General features: G+C 37.4%; 1 protein-coding gene across 31 annotated transcripts in view; it reads right to left on the reverse strand.

Moving 5' to 3' along the window:
* The window catches only part of RFX3 (regulatory factor X3), a 299,451-nt gene that overhangs the window by 251,955 nt on the left and 33,877 nt on the right, over positions 1-13,619 (reverse strand). For 10 of the 31 annotated variants that reach the window (XM_028493927.1, XM_028493919.1, XM_055087168.1 and 7 more), the window contains exons 2-3: positions 7,497-7,568; positions 3,919-3,986 (exon numbers count right to left, since the gene is read on the reverse strand). The exons of 18 other annotated variants lie outside the window; for them this stretch is intronic. The gene's annotated coding sequence lies outside the window, so the exon portion shown is untranslated. The remainder of the gene's footprint in view (positions 1-3,918; positions 3,987-7,496; positions 7,569-13,619) is intronic. 3 more of the 31 variants (XM_055087173.1, XM_028493917.2, XM_028493918.1) reach the window with 2 other exon arrangements.

Here is a 13,619-nt window from a genome sequence, read left to right on the forward strand (position 1 = left end):
ATGATTTGAGTCTAACAATTGTTCTTTTTTTTTAGCATCTTTATTGGAGTAAAATTGCTTTACAATGGCGTGTTAGTTTCTGTTTTATAACAAAGTGAATCAGCTATACATATACATATATCCCCATATCCTCTCCCTCTTGCGTCTCCCTCCCACCCTCCCTATCCCACCCCTCTAGGTGGTCACAAAGCACCAAGCTGATCTCCCCGTGCTATGCAGCTGCTTCCCACTAGCTATCTGTTTTACATTTGGTAGTGTATATATGTCCATGCCACTCTCTCACTTCATCCCAGCTTACCCTTCCCCCTCCCCGGGTCCTCAAGTCCATTCTCTACATCTGTGTCTTTATTCCCAGCCTGTCCCTCGGTTCTTCAGAAACTTTTTTTTTTTTTTTTTTTTTAGATTCCATATATATGTGTTAGTATATAGTATTTGTTTTTCTCTTTCTGACTTACTTCACTCTGTATGACAGACTCTAGGTCCATCCACCTCACTACAAATAACTCATTTTCGTTTCTTTTTATGGCTGAGTAATATTCCATTGTATATATGTGCCACATCTTCTTTATCCATTCATCTGTGGATGGACACTTAGGTTGCTTCCATAACAATTACTCTTATCTTGAATTTGTGTGATAAACTTTTAACCATTATTAAATTTCATGATGTTTTTGTTGACCACTGATGGAATTTATTTTCTATTTGCAGATATGTAATTTCATAAATTGTTACAATACAATAAGGCTTAAATGCATACTTGGGTAAGGTGAAAACATATTTTGGAATCCATTATTATCAAAGACTCTAGAATTCTATAATATGATGAAGGAACCATTCTGTGACACTATTAGCATTACTCATAAATGCTACTATAAACTAGAATTTTCAAGACTCTATACATAGATAGTAGCTTATGAAAATTTCTTTTAAGAACAAATATGCTTAACTACCAGCCTTGGGATTATTAAGTATAAGCAATATTTTAAATTGTATAAAAATGGTGATGCTTATTAATGTCACTTTATGACCAAGATATAATATGTTTAATATGAACAGTTTCTATTTTAATTTTTACAAAAACTATATTACTATTTTAAAACCAATTGTCATTGGCCCTGGTAAAAAGCTAGTAACTTGTGTATCCTGCATACTGTGTTCATTACATATTCAGTAAGTACTTAGTTGACAAGGAACAGAAGTACGGAAAATGCCAACAGTCTAATTCTTATTTCTAGGGCTTCCCTGGTGGCGCAGTGGTTGAGAATCCGCCTGCCGATGCAGGGAACACGGGTTCGTGCCCCGGTCCGGGAAGATCCCACATGCCGCCAAGCGGCTGGGCCCGTGAGCCATGGCCGCTGAGCACGTGCGTCCGGAGCCTGTGCTCCGCAACGGGAGAGGCCACAACAGTGAGAGGCCCGCTTACCGCAAAAAAATAAATAAATAAATAAAATAAAATAATTCTTATGTCTAGATCCACAATGCCTGTAGGACAAGAGGTATACAGCCTTGATTGTCACTTAGAGGGATACAGTTTGCTTCTCTTTAGTCCTTGCAAAGAAAAACAGTACAGAGCAGTGGCTCTAAAAGCTCACTTCTAATGAAATACTACTCAGAGCCTCAAAAGAAAAAGAGACAAAAATGGACCTGCTCTGCAGCCACCAACATTCCCCAAGGCAGCTCCTGAAGAACTTCTTTGATTGGAAAATACAATTTGAAAACTACTAATATAGTGGACAGGAACACTGGATTAAGAGTCACAAGATCTGGGAGCACATGCTAGATCTTCCAACTCCTTGCTGTTCAACAGTTTTCAAAGGTGTTTCTTAACCTCTCTTGGACTCGGCTTTCCCATCCATTATATGGTCCCAATAACTGGTCAGGAGGAAAGTTAGATAAGATGCTGTACATACAAAAGAATCTTATAAAGTGTGATCTACGATGTAAATATAAAGTATATTATAATTAACGGCCCATATGCCATGCAATAAGTAAAAACACTTTTCCCTCCCTACCCCTCCCCTTCCCAAGACAACTTACTTATTTCACATATAACAAAGGAGTTTAAGGCTATCAAAATGAAAGCCCAAAAGTCAGATTAAAAGGAAAAAGTGGGAAGGGCAGCACATATAGACTTGTTTTCTATGGCTTTTCAGGATAATTCAAGTTAAGTTCATCTCCTACAACTTACCCAAAAGAAGGACTGCACCAAAATATCCACTGATTTTTATTTTAAATTTCCACTAACCTATTTTTAATAAACATTATTTGCAAGCATGTTTAATCGAAGTACACTATGGACACTCTTTTCTCTAGGCCCACATGAGCTTTCACAATTATTAGGTATGATATCGATGCCCATACCAGATGTCCTCAATCATGAAAAATGAATAATAAGGAAAAAGAATATCATTCATTTGCTAGATACAGACAACTCAAATGATTTAATAAATATGATAAAGCTGCAAAACTTCCTAGGAAAACTATTTGAAAGAGTTGGCACTGAGTCTCTTTAAATATACTATCAGTGATAAAGATTATAGCTCTTTAATTATAACGCCTATACATAAATGCATAGTTTTTGTTATAAATCATGTTACAAAGGTCTTAGACATAAAACTATTTACTTTATCTTTCCTGCAACCTTATATCCATAACAAATTTTGAAAAGTCTTAGGGGAATTTTTGGTGCACCCTTTGGTGGACTTTTATAAAACCACAGGTTTGAAATGGAGGAAATAGCTCCAGCTTATTTCTCTTGAGTCTTGGTTAAGTCTCTGAACCAGCAAATTGTATGGTTATCGTCCCACAGAAGCTGAAGACTGAAGAAATGTTAAAAGAGCAATGTTTTACCACCTTGAATGGGCTGCATTTCAGTTGCATTCCAACTGTGTGGGAAGGTAAGAAAGTAATTCAGTTTGGGTACAAGCATAATCTCAAAGGCCAATGACGATGAACAGCTTAACATGTACTCACAGACTCTATGCCTATCCCTCTGATCCCTCTCCCACTACCACCTCTGCACTTTTCACCTTTCTGAATGCCAATGGAAAGCCTCTTTAAAGTACTGCTGTAGTGGAAGCAGAAGTTCACACACCAAACTGCTGCACCTTCTTACATAACCAACCCATTACTGAGTAGGGGAATTATGACATCAGCAGTATGTTAGCCAATTACTCTACTAAATAGTTAGTACCCACTGATTCTCACACTCCCACGTCATTGGCTGAATTTCATAAGGATAGCTGCTATATTTTATTATCTTTAATTTGAACTAATTCTGATACAGGCTTGATGCTTGGTAATCTATGAAACAACTATGGATATGAATGTGGTATATGCACTTAGCTGAGTGCCATTTTAGAATGCCAAAGTCAGGCATCATGCAGGGTGACACAAGAATACCAAAGGGACAGCAAAAGACTAACATATGAGGCTCATATTTGTTTTCATTAGACCACCCTGAGAAGTGCCTAGAAATTTCACATTATAGGAGCCTCAATGCCCTTTCACACTATTTTCTGTGCTAGCTGCTAGTACTTTTCAATGCAGCATGCCTTTAATCCTACTTCGGGTGGGCTGGGGAGGTGGAGAGGAAGGAGGCGTTCTCTTGAGGTTTTTATAGCCCCACAGAGAGCTAATAAGCTATCTGAAGCATTTAAAAATATTAACTGCAACTGTATAATGGGAAGAACAGCTCCAATACTGTTTTGTCTTTAACATATACAAGTAGTAAAAGAAAAGTTCCTTACCATATTAGCTATTGTCAACCATCAAGAAAGGAAAAACCTATCTCAAAACCTCACATTTTAAAAAGTTATTGAAAAAATTCAGACATGAGACCCCATATTTGACATATTAAAATACTCTATGTTTTGTGTACATTTAGTTCATAATTTATAGAGAACATGGATCAATTACCTCATATTCTTTCCATGAGCCAAACTCAATGTATTCTCTACCATAAAATGCCAGAATGACCAAGTGGCCTAAAATGTTAAAAGCAAGAAGAATTAGGTTAACATTAAAAATGAATTCTTTGATATCTAGAAGATATATGATTATTTTAAATTATTGAATTTGTGTATAAATACTAATTACCATACAAATGAATTATTTTTAAAGTATTTCTTTGCATAACTATATTTTTTAAAGTTTCCTATTTAGCCAAAAAAAAAATGTTATATTGATTTTACAGAAAAGGAGAGAGAACTTTTACTTTTCAAAGAATTAGAATTCAAGTCAGCATATTAATCTAACAATCACGAAAAATTTAAGTGAGGGAAAATAATGAAGAGCAGAATTCTTTGAAAAAAACCTATGCTTTTAAATTGTGAAGATGAGAGACCAGCCAGTTCTGAGAACAGCCTGATATAGAGAAGCAAAAGTGAGAATGGATTAGCAGCTGACATACCTTTGCTCATTCCTTAAAAATAATTAAATAAGATTTCTTAAAAATGAACAAGCAGAAACAACATACAAACAGGTCACAAACCGGAGAAAATTAATAAGATATACATGATTATTCAGTTTTATGGAAATTTTAGAAAGAAATCGTTGGTTCAGAGACGAATGGACAACGTTATTTTAAAACTAATGATTTTTACTGGCTAATAAATTAAATTTAGGGTAACACTTACATATAAAAATGTAAGTATATTGTTTATATACGTTCATACCGTTTTTGCCCTAAATTTGGCCCATGATGTCAGAGATAAATTTAGTAAAGTATTCTGATCATTTAGTCAACTGTAAACAGCATCATAGCTGCCTGGCATGATTTAGTTTTGTTTGTTTGTTTTTCTTTAAATGTAAAGGTGACATTAAGTGACAGCTGCCATAAATTTTTATGTCGGTCCATTAAACTGAGAAAAATAACAAAGCAAACAGGCACAGCTGAGTATATATGAACAGGGAACAGTCTAAATACACATTTTCGGGGTTACTTGAACATGACAAGACAAGGATCACTAGAGTAATCACAGGTGTTTGCTGTGTATTTAGGCGATTACAAGTCAGATACAGCAAAAATGCAATAATCTACACTAATTAACACACCAGAGTTCTCAGAAAGAACTCGGCAATTTTAACCCTATTATCAGATTTTCCTGTTACCTTATTATCATTATGACATATATTTTCTGACATGAGGTATTACTGTACATATTTATTATAAATTAAGTGACTAAATACTTCATAACAACTTTGAGCAAAATGACTATGAGTTATACATACCCATAATCAGATGTTTCTAAGATAATTCTACCAAGTCCTTTAGCTTGGATTCTTTTCTACAACCCCCTCACCTGTACTTAACTTGAGTGAGTATCAAGTAAGAAAATTCAAGCTAATCTATAGTTATCTGTGTCCTCTACTCCTCTCCAAACAGGTTACAAGTAAAATCTCCTCTTTGAAGACATCTTTCACCACCTCATTCTGAAACTAACACAATTGCTCGGGATCTCTTCATGTCTTGAATTATTACAAGTTTCTCAGACTCCACATCAGATCACTAATAATACAAATTGTCTTTGCCATTAATCATTTTAACTTTAAGATCCAATTCATTTCTTGAAGCCTGTTCTCATATAATATTATCCAATTACTTATTTAAAAAAGAATTGCAACTATGTTAGGCGCCACACATACAAATATTAAATATACATGGTCCACACACACAAGTAGCTCACTCACTACCATGCCAATCACAGCAAGATGCTCCCTCCCTCAAAACTCTACACTGGCCCCACAAGAACTTATTTTCTTGTTTCTTTCTATATTCTACAATGACTTTCTTCTCATCTCTGGCACAAATAATCCAAGTATCTTCATCCTGCCCTTCAACATTTATTGGCTCACTACTATGTGCTTGGCAATATGCTAGAAGTTGATTAGGTATTCAATGCCAAGCAAAACACAGTTTTTTGTATTCAGGTCCCACCTCATTTGCTCCCACATACTATGCTAACTCTCTCAGTGGCTTTATAATTCTCCTGGTATTCATTTTTTTCACGCTCATTTTCTCATACTCCACAACTAATAGTAAACAAATCCTGCTGATTTGTCACCCATGTCAGATGATCCCTTCCAGCACCATCCTGAGACCCAGGCAAAAAGAGTCACTACCCTGGGCCTTACACTTTAGAGAACCCACTTTGGTCCCCTGGCCAGGTACTTCTTCTTGAAGTGAGAAGTCTGCAGAGTCCAGGGCATGCTCTCTGACTCCTCAGCTCTCTACCAGAGCAGATTCCCAGGATCCCAAATTTACATACAGAGCCCTGAAGTATCGTCCCCAGGGCAGACAGGGATGCAGGCAAACCCACCTCTAGGCCCAAGGGGCAATCAAGAGATAGCTTGCAAGGGGTGAGGCAAGGTTGCCTGGGGAATAGGCATGCGGACATGCTATGGCAAAGAACCTAGGATATGGGCAAAAGGAGGTAGACTACAGGAGAAGAACAAGGTGACAGAAGGCCAATTCTCCTTTGGCCACTATATTCTAGAACAGAACTCCTAAAAAAATCTGTAAATTCTAAATGATCATTCACCTCATTACAAAGCTGTATCAGTCAAATTAGGAGGTAGAGCACATTTTATTTAACAGTTAACTGATTTGCAGCATTTAAATATTCAGAAATATAATGAGTGAACTTTCATTGGTACTCTTGCACCCATTAGTGTTAAGGATGGGCCTGGTTTCTACATTCTATTTCTACTTATGGTTCACCAGTTTCAATCTTCATTATAGCCCATCAAATATTATTATAAAAGTAGTGGCAGTAGAAGTAGTAGTAGCAAAAGTAGCATTGATAATACCTCTCACTGAAGGTCCTAGCATAGTACCAGGCACCTAACCTTTACTAAACTCTTTCATGCCTTTGTGTTACTTACAACCCAACTACCTAGTTATCTTCATCTTATCCATGAGCTGAAAATAACAGAGTGGCAGAAGAAGGATCTTAACCAAAGTCTTTCTGAATTAGTAGCCCAGGTTCTTCACCCTATCCTTCCTTTCTGATGATTAAAACAGGTTTATCTGGCTTCAGACCACTCCCTGCTAATCTACACAGATCTGCCAGATTAATCTCCATAAAAGACCTCTTTCACCTTAACACTTGATCCAGTTTTTAAAATATACACTACTGTTTATGCTCTATCCAGTTAAGTTCCAAATTCTTAGCCTGATTTTTCTTTCAACCCCATCTGCTTCATTATTTCCTAAAAAAACTCTTCAAATTCTTCACAGCAAAATCATACCTTGCCTCTACCTCCCACATGCTTAACCCCTTTTCCACATCCCTCAGCCAATACACCTCCCTAAAAACTTTAAGATCCATCTCATGCTTTACCTCCTCCCTAAAGACTTCTCTAACTACTCAAGCCCAGAATCTTTTCTCATCCCCAATTTTCTATATTCACATAATACTGAGAGTCTCTGATCACTCAACAAGTAAGTAAGCTATGAAGTTAGCAGGGTGTCAATCACAAAGGATATGACATACCTTATGATTTCACGTCACTTTATGGAGTTCCTCTTGTTGGAAGACACCATAGGGGAAACTGGTAAAGTGTCTCTAAAGACAAAGCACCTGGCTGATAATCCACCTTGATCATATATTAGCACAGACTTTGCTGTTGAACTTGTACAGTAAAGTAACTACCAGCAGTTCATTTATGATTAGCAGACTTTTTGGTCTCTGAGCGCATTTCGATCTTAAATTTTTTGAGGACACCAAAGAACTTTTGTTTATGTGTATTATATCTAGTTGTGCAATGGCATATATTCAACAGCCAGCTTTCCCTCCTTTACCCTCAAAAATGCCAAATTTGTAGTTTCAACTCATTTCCATGATGTAAATACTCCCAATGTGGCTAGTTTCAAGCTAGCAATGTGACATCTGAATAAGAAGACGAGATTAACAACACTGGCTCTCTCGAGCTGGTAAGAACAGGCTTTAGTAGGTCACTACTTATATCTATCCATTTACCATATTAGAAAACAAAATGGAAGGAGAAAGTCCAAGACGGTGGCATAGAAAGATCCTGAACTCACCTCCCATGGATAAACCAATGCTACAGCTACATATGGAACAATTCCCTATGAAAAAGACCTAAAAATTAGCCAAACAACTTGTGCACAGCAAACAGTAAAAGGGCAAACAGTAAAAAGGCCACATCAAGACAGACAGCAGAGGCAGTCTCACCAAAAACCTCATCACAGTGTGGCAACCCACAACTGGGAGGGATCTCACAAATTCAGAGCTTCTCCCTGAAGAGCGAGGGGTTCATGCCCTGTATTAGGCACCCCAACCCTTAGGACCTGCAACAAAGAGACAAGCCTCCAAAACATCTGGCTTTGAAAACAATGAAGCTCACATCCAGGAGACCCGTAGGGCTGCAGGGAGCTGAGATACTTCTCTTAAAGGGCTTGAGCGCAGATTCACTCACCCTGGACACCGGCACAAAAACAGCAGTATGAAAATGCCTAGACTACATGTGAAGAAGATTCATTTGCTAGTCTTAAAGCATCCACCAGAGGGACAGAGGCCTGTTGGAACTCTCTAGGGGGGCGGAGGAGCTGGTTAGTTTTCTGCTCTCCCTCTACCGTGATAATGCTAGCAGGTATGCCCTGACTCTGTGTTCTCCTGCGGCCCTGCAAAAGCTGGTGGGCACACCGCAACCCTGAGCTCTCCTGCTGCCTCATTAAAGCTGGCAGGCATGGCAGTATCCACAGGGGACACTCCTTGATCACCTATCTGGCTCTGGTGGCCAAGGGGCTTGCATTCTTGGGTCCCACAGGACTGTAACAAGGAAAGACAGTTGTGGTAGGCTACCATCCCCAAGGCACCAAGAGACAGCAGACTGAAACATACCCCAGATCTTTCAGTGAAAAAGGACAATTTACTTGTCCTATAATTTTATCTTGAGGGGCAGAACTGAGGCTTGCTACACAGAGCTAGAGACTACAAAACTGCTCTCAGGTAACACAGGCTGGGAAACACCATGTTTGTACTGTCCCTTGGCCATGCTACAGCTCTCTACTACCTCGTAGAAAACAGCTTATACACATGACTGAAGCCCCAATTTTTGCAACTTTTGCCCAAAAGACACCTCCAGGTCTCCAGCAGGGTTTATGATTGCAGTCCCACAGGACTGTATCTATTTGCATCCTTTAAAAGCTGTCTGACGGTCTGGCTTCCCATCAGTCTGAAGCAAGGTACTGACTGAGATACTTCCCTTTGGAACACTGATAGATAATGGGTACACCGTCAACAACTGCGAACTATCAGAAATAAATCAGGCTGCTTGGACAATCACAAAGGTTCAACAGACAACTAAGACCTAGGGTGAGGTTGAAAGACATGGTTCCTCTCCTAACACAATGCCACTCCTTCAAGACTGGGAAGGTAGCTGTTTCACCTAATATACAGAAACAAACACAGAGTCGAGCATAATGAGGACACAGAGGAACATGTTCGAAAGGAAAGAACAAAATAAAACCTCAAAAAAAAACAAACCTTAATGAAATGGAAATAAGTAATTTGCTTGATAAAGAGTAAAAGATAATGGTCATAAAGATGTCCACTGAACTTGGGAGAAGAATGGTTAAACACATTGAGAACTTCAACAAAGAGATGGAAAATATAGGAAAATACCTAACAGAAGTCAAAGAGCTGAAGAATAGGATAACTGAACTGCAAAATATACTAGAGGGGTTCAAACAGACTAGGTGAAGCAAGGAAAGAATGAGTGATCTAGAAGAAAGAGCAGTGGAACTCACACAGAACAACAAAAAGGAAAAAGAATTTCAAAAAGTGAAAATAGCTTACGCGACCAACAGGACAACATCAAACAGACTTACCATTTGCATTACAGGGATCCCAAAAGGAGAAGAGAGAAAGAGGCAGAAAATTTATATCAAAAAAAAAAAAAAAAAAAGGTTGAAAACTTCCTTAACCTGGAGAAGGAATCAGAAATCCAGGTCCAAGAAGCCTAGAGTTCCAAAAAAGTTGAACCCAAAAAGATCCACACCAAGACACATTACAATTAAAATGTCAAAAGTTAAAGAGGAAATCTTAAAAGCAGCAAGAGAAAAACAACTTGTTATGTACAAGGGAACCCGCATAAGACTATCGGCACATTTTCAGCAGAAATTCTGCAGACCAGGAGTAGCACAATATATTTAAAGTGCTGAAAGAAAAAAATTTCCAACCAAGAATACTCTGTGTGGCAAGATTACCATTCAGAATTGAAGAAGAAATGTTTTCCAGACAAGCGAAAGCTAAAGGAGTTTATCACCACTAAACCAGCCTTCCAAGGAATGTTAAAAAGACTGAAAAAAAGGGCATTAATTAGTAACAACAACTACAACAAAAACATATGAAAGTATAAATCTCACTGGTAAAGGTAAATCTATTATAAAGGTAGTATATTAATCACTTATAAAGCTAATATGAAGATTAAAAGACAAACAAAAGTAAAAATAAATATAACTATAATAACCTGGTAAGAGGAACACAAAATAAAAAGATATAAAATGTGCCATCAAAAATGTGGGGGAGAGGGTAAAAAATGTAGTTTTAAAATGCATTCAAGGGGCTTCCCTGGTGGCGCAGCGGTTGCGCGTCCGCCTGCCGATGCAGGGGAACCGGGTTCGCGCCCCGGTCTGGGAGGATCCCACATGCCGCGGAGCGGCTGGGCCCGTGAGCCATGGCCGCTGAGCCTGCGCGTCCGGAGCCTGTCCTCCGCAACGGGAAAGGCCGCAGCATGCATTCAAACTTAAAATTGTTATGAACTTAAAATAGAATATTATTTACATAGGCTGTTATATGTGAGCCTCAGAGTAGCCACAAAGCAAAAGCCTATGGTAGATACCAAAAAATAATGAGAAAGGAATCTAAACAAAACACTAAAGAAAGTCATCAAACCTCAAGAGAGAAGTAAGCAAGAGAAAAAGAAAGGAACAGAGAACTACAAAACAGCTATAAAATAATTAACAGGAAGGCAGTAAGTACATACTTATTAATAACTATTTAAAATGTAAATAAACTAAACGCTCCAGTCAAAAGACAGAGAGTGGCTGAATGGATACATAAACAAGACCCATCTATCTGCTGCCTACAAGAGACTCATTTCAGATATAAGGACACACACAAAGAAAGTGAAGGGATGGAAAAAGATATTCCATGCAAATGGAAACCAAAAGAAAGCTGGGACACCTATACTTACACCAGAAAAAAATAGACTTTAAAACAGCTACTACAATTAAAGAAGGGCATTGGATAATGATAAAGGGGTCAATCTAAAGAGAAGACGTAATATTTGTAAACATATATGCGCCCTACATAAGAGCACCAAAATACAATACGAATATTAACAGACCTAAAGGGTGAAAGTGATGGAAATACAATAATAGTGCAGAACCCTCATAACCCACTTACATAAATGAATACTTCATCCACAAAGAAAATCAATAAACATTACAGGAAGAAAATGGGAAAAATCATAAATATGTGAAGATTAAACACCATGATACTAAACAACCAATGGGTCAATGAAGAGATCAAGAGAGAAATCAAAAAATACCTTGAGACATTTGTATATTTTGGAGATTAATCCTTTATTGTTTCTTTTGCAAATATTTTCTCCCACTCTCAGGGTTGTCTTTTTGTTTTGTTCATGGTTTCCTTTGCTGTGCAAAAGCTTTTAACTTTAATTAAGTCCCATTTGTTTGTTTTTAAAACAATCCAATTAAAAAATGGGCAGAAGACCTAAATAGACATTTTGCCAAGGAAGACATACAGATGGCCAAGAGGCACATGAAAAGATGCTCAACATCACTAATAATTAGAGAAATGCAAATCAAAACTACAGTGAGGTATCACCTCACACCAGTCAGAATGGCCATTATCAAAAAATCTAGAAACAATAAACACTGGAAAGGGTGTGGGGAAAAGGGAACCCTCCTGGACTGTTGGTGGGAATGTAAATTGATACAGACACTATGGAAAACAGCATGGAGGTTCCTTAAAAAACTAAAAATAGAACTATCATATGACCCAGCAATCCCACTACTGGACATATACCCTGAGAAAACCATAATTCAAAAAGAGACATGTATCACAATGTTCATTGAAGCACTATTTACAATAGCCAGGACATGGAACCAACCTAAATGTCCATCAACAGATGAATGGATAAAGAAGATGTGGCACATATATACAATGGAATATTACTCAGCCATAAAAAGAAACAAAACTGAGTTATTTGTAGTGAGGTGGATGGACCTAGAGTCTGTCATACAGAGTGAAGTATGTCAGAAAGAGAAAAACAAATACCCTACCGAATGTAAAATAGTTAGCTAGTGGGAAGCAGCAGCATAGCACAGGGAGATCAGCTTGGTGCTTTACAATGCTTTACAATGACCTGGAGGGGTGGGATAGGGAGGGTGGGAGGGAGGCTCAAGAGGGAGGGTATATGGGGACATATGTATGCATATGGCTGATTCACTTTGGTGTACAACAGAAACTAACACAGTATTGTGAAGCAATTATACTCCAATAAATATCTATTTTTAAAAATCTAAAAAAAAAAATACCTTGAGACAAAAAAAAATTGAAACACAACTTACCAAAATATATGGGATGCAGCAAAAGCAGTTCTAAGAGGGATGTATGGTGATACAAGTCTAGCTCAAGAAAAAAGAAAAATTTCAAACAAGCTAACTTTACACCTAAAAGAACTAGAAAAAGAAGAACAAACAAAGCCCAGAGTGAGTTGAAAGAAGGAAATAACAATGATCAGAGCAGAAATAAACAAAATAGAAGCTAAAAAGACAGTAAAAGAGATTGATGAAACTAAACACTGGTCCTTTGAAAAAATAACCAAAATTGACAAACCGTTAGCTGAATTCTCTTTATCAAGAAATATAAAGAGGGCTCACAACTGAGGAGCCCGCCTGCCACAACTAAGACCCAATGCAACCAAATAAATAAATAAATATTTTTTTAAAAAGAGACAACTTAAATAAATAGAATCAGAAATAAAAGAGGAAATGATACAACTGATAAACAGAAATACAAAGAATCATAAGAGACTACTAAGAACAATTATACGTCAATAAACTGGACAACCTAGAAGAAATGGATAAATTCCTTGAAACATAGAATCTTCCAAGACTGAATCAGGAAGAAATAAAAAATCTGAATAAACCAATTTCTAGTAAGAAGATTGAATCAGTAATAAAAAATCCCCCAACACACAAAAGTCCAGGACTAGATGGCTTCTGTGCTGAATTCTATCAATCATTTAAAGAAGATTCAATAACTATCTTCCTCAAACTCTTTAAAAAAAACTTAAGAAAAACCCTTCCAAACTCATTTCACAAGGCCAATGTTACCCTGATACCAAAACCAAAGAAGGACACAACAACAAAAGAAAATTATAAGCCAATATTCCTGATGAACATAGACGCAAAAATCCTCAAAAAAATTTACCAAAACGAATTCAGCAATACATTAAAAAGATCATACACCACTATCAAGTGGGATTCCAGGGATGCAAAGATGGTTCAGCTTCTGAAAATCAATCAGTGTGATACACCACATTAACAAAATGAAGGATAA

Source organism: Physeter macrocephalus, chromosome 9, assembly GCF_002837175.3.
Source record: "Physeter macrocephalus isolate SW-GA chromosome 9, ASM283717v5, whole genome shotgun sequence".
Lineage (NCBI taxonomy): Eukaryota > Metazoa > Chordata > Mammalia > Artiodactyla > Physeteridae > Physeter > Physeter macrocephalus.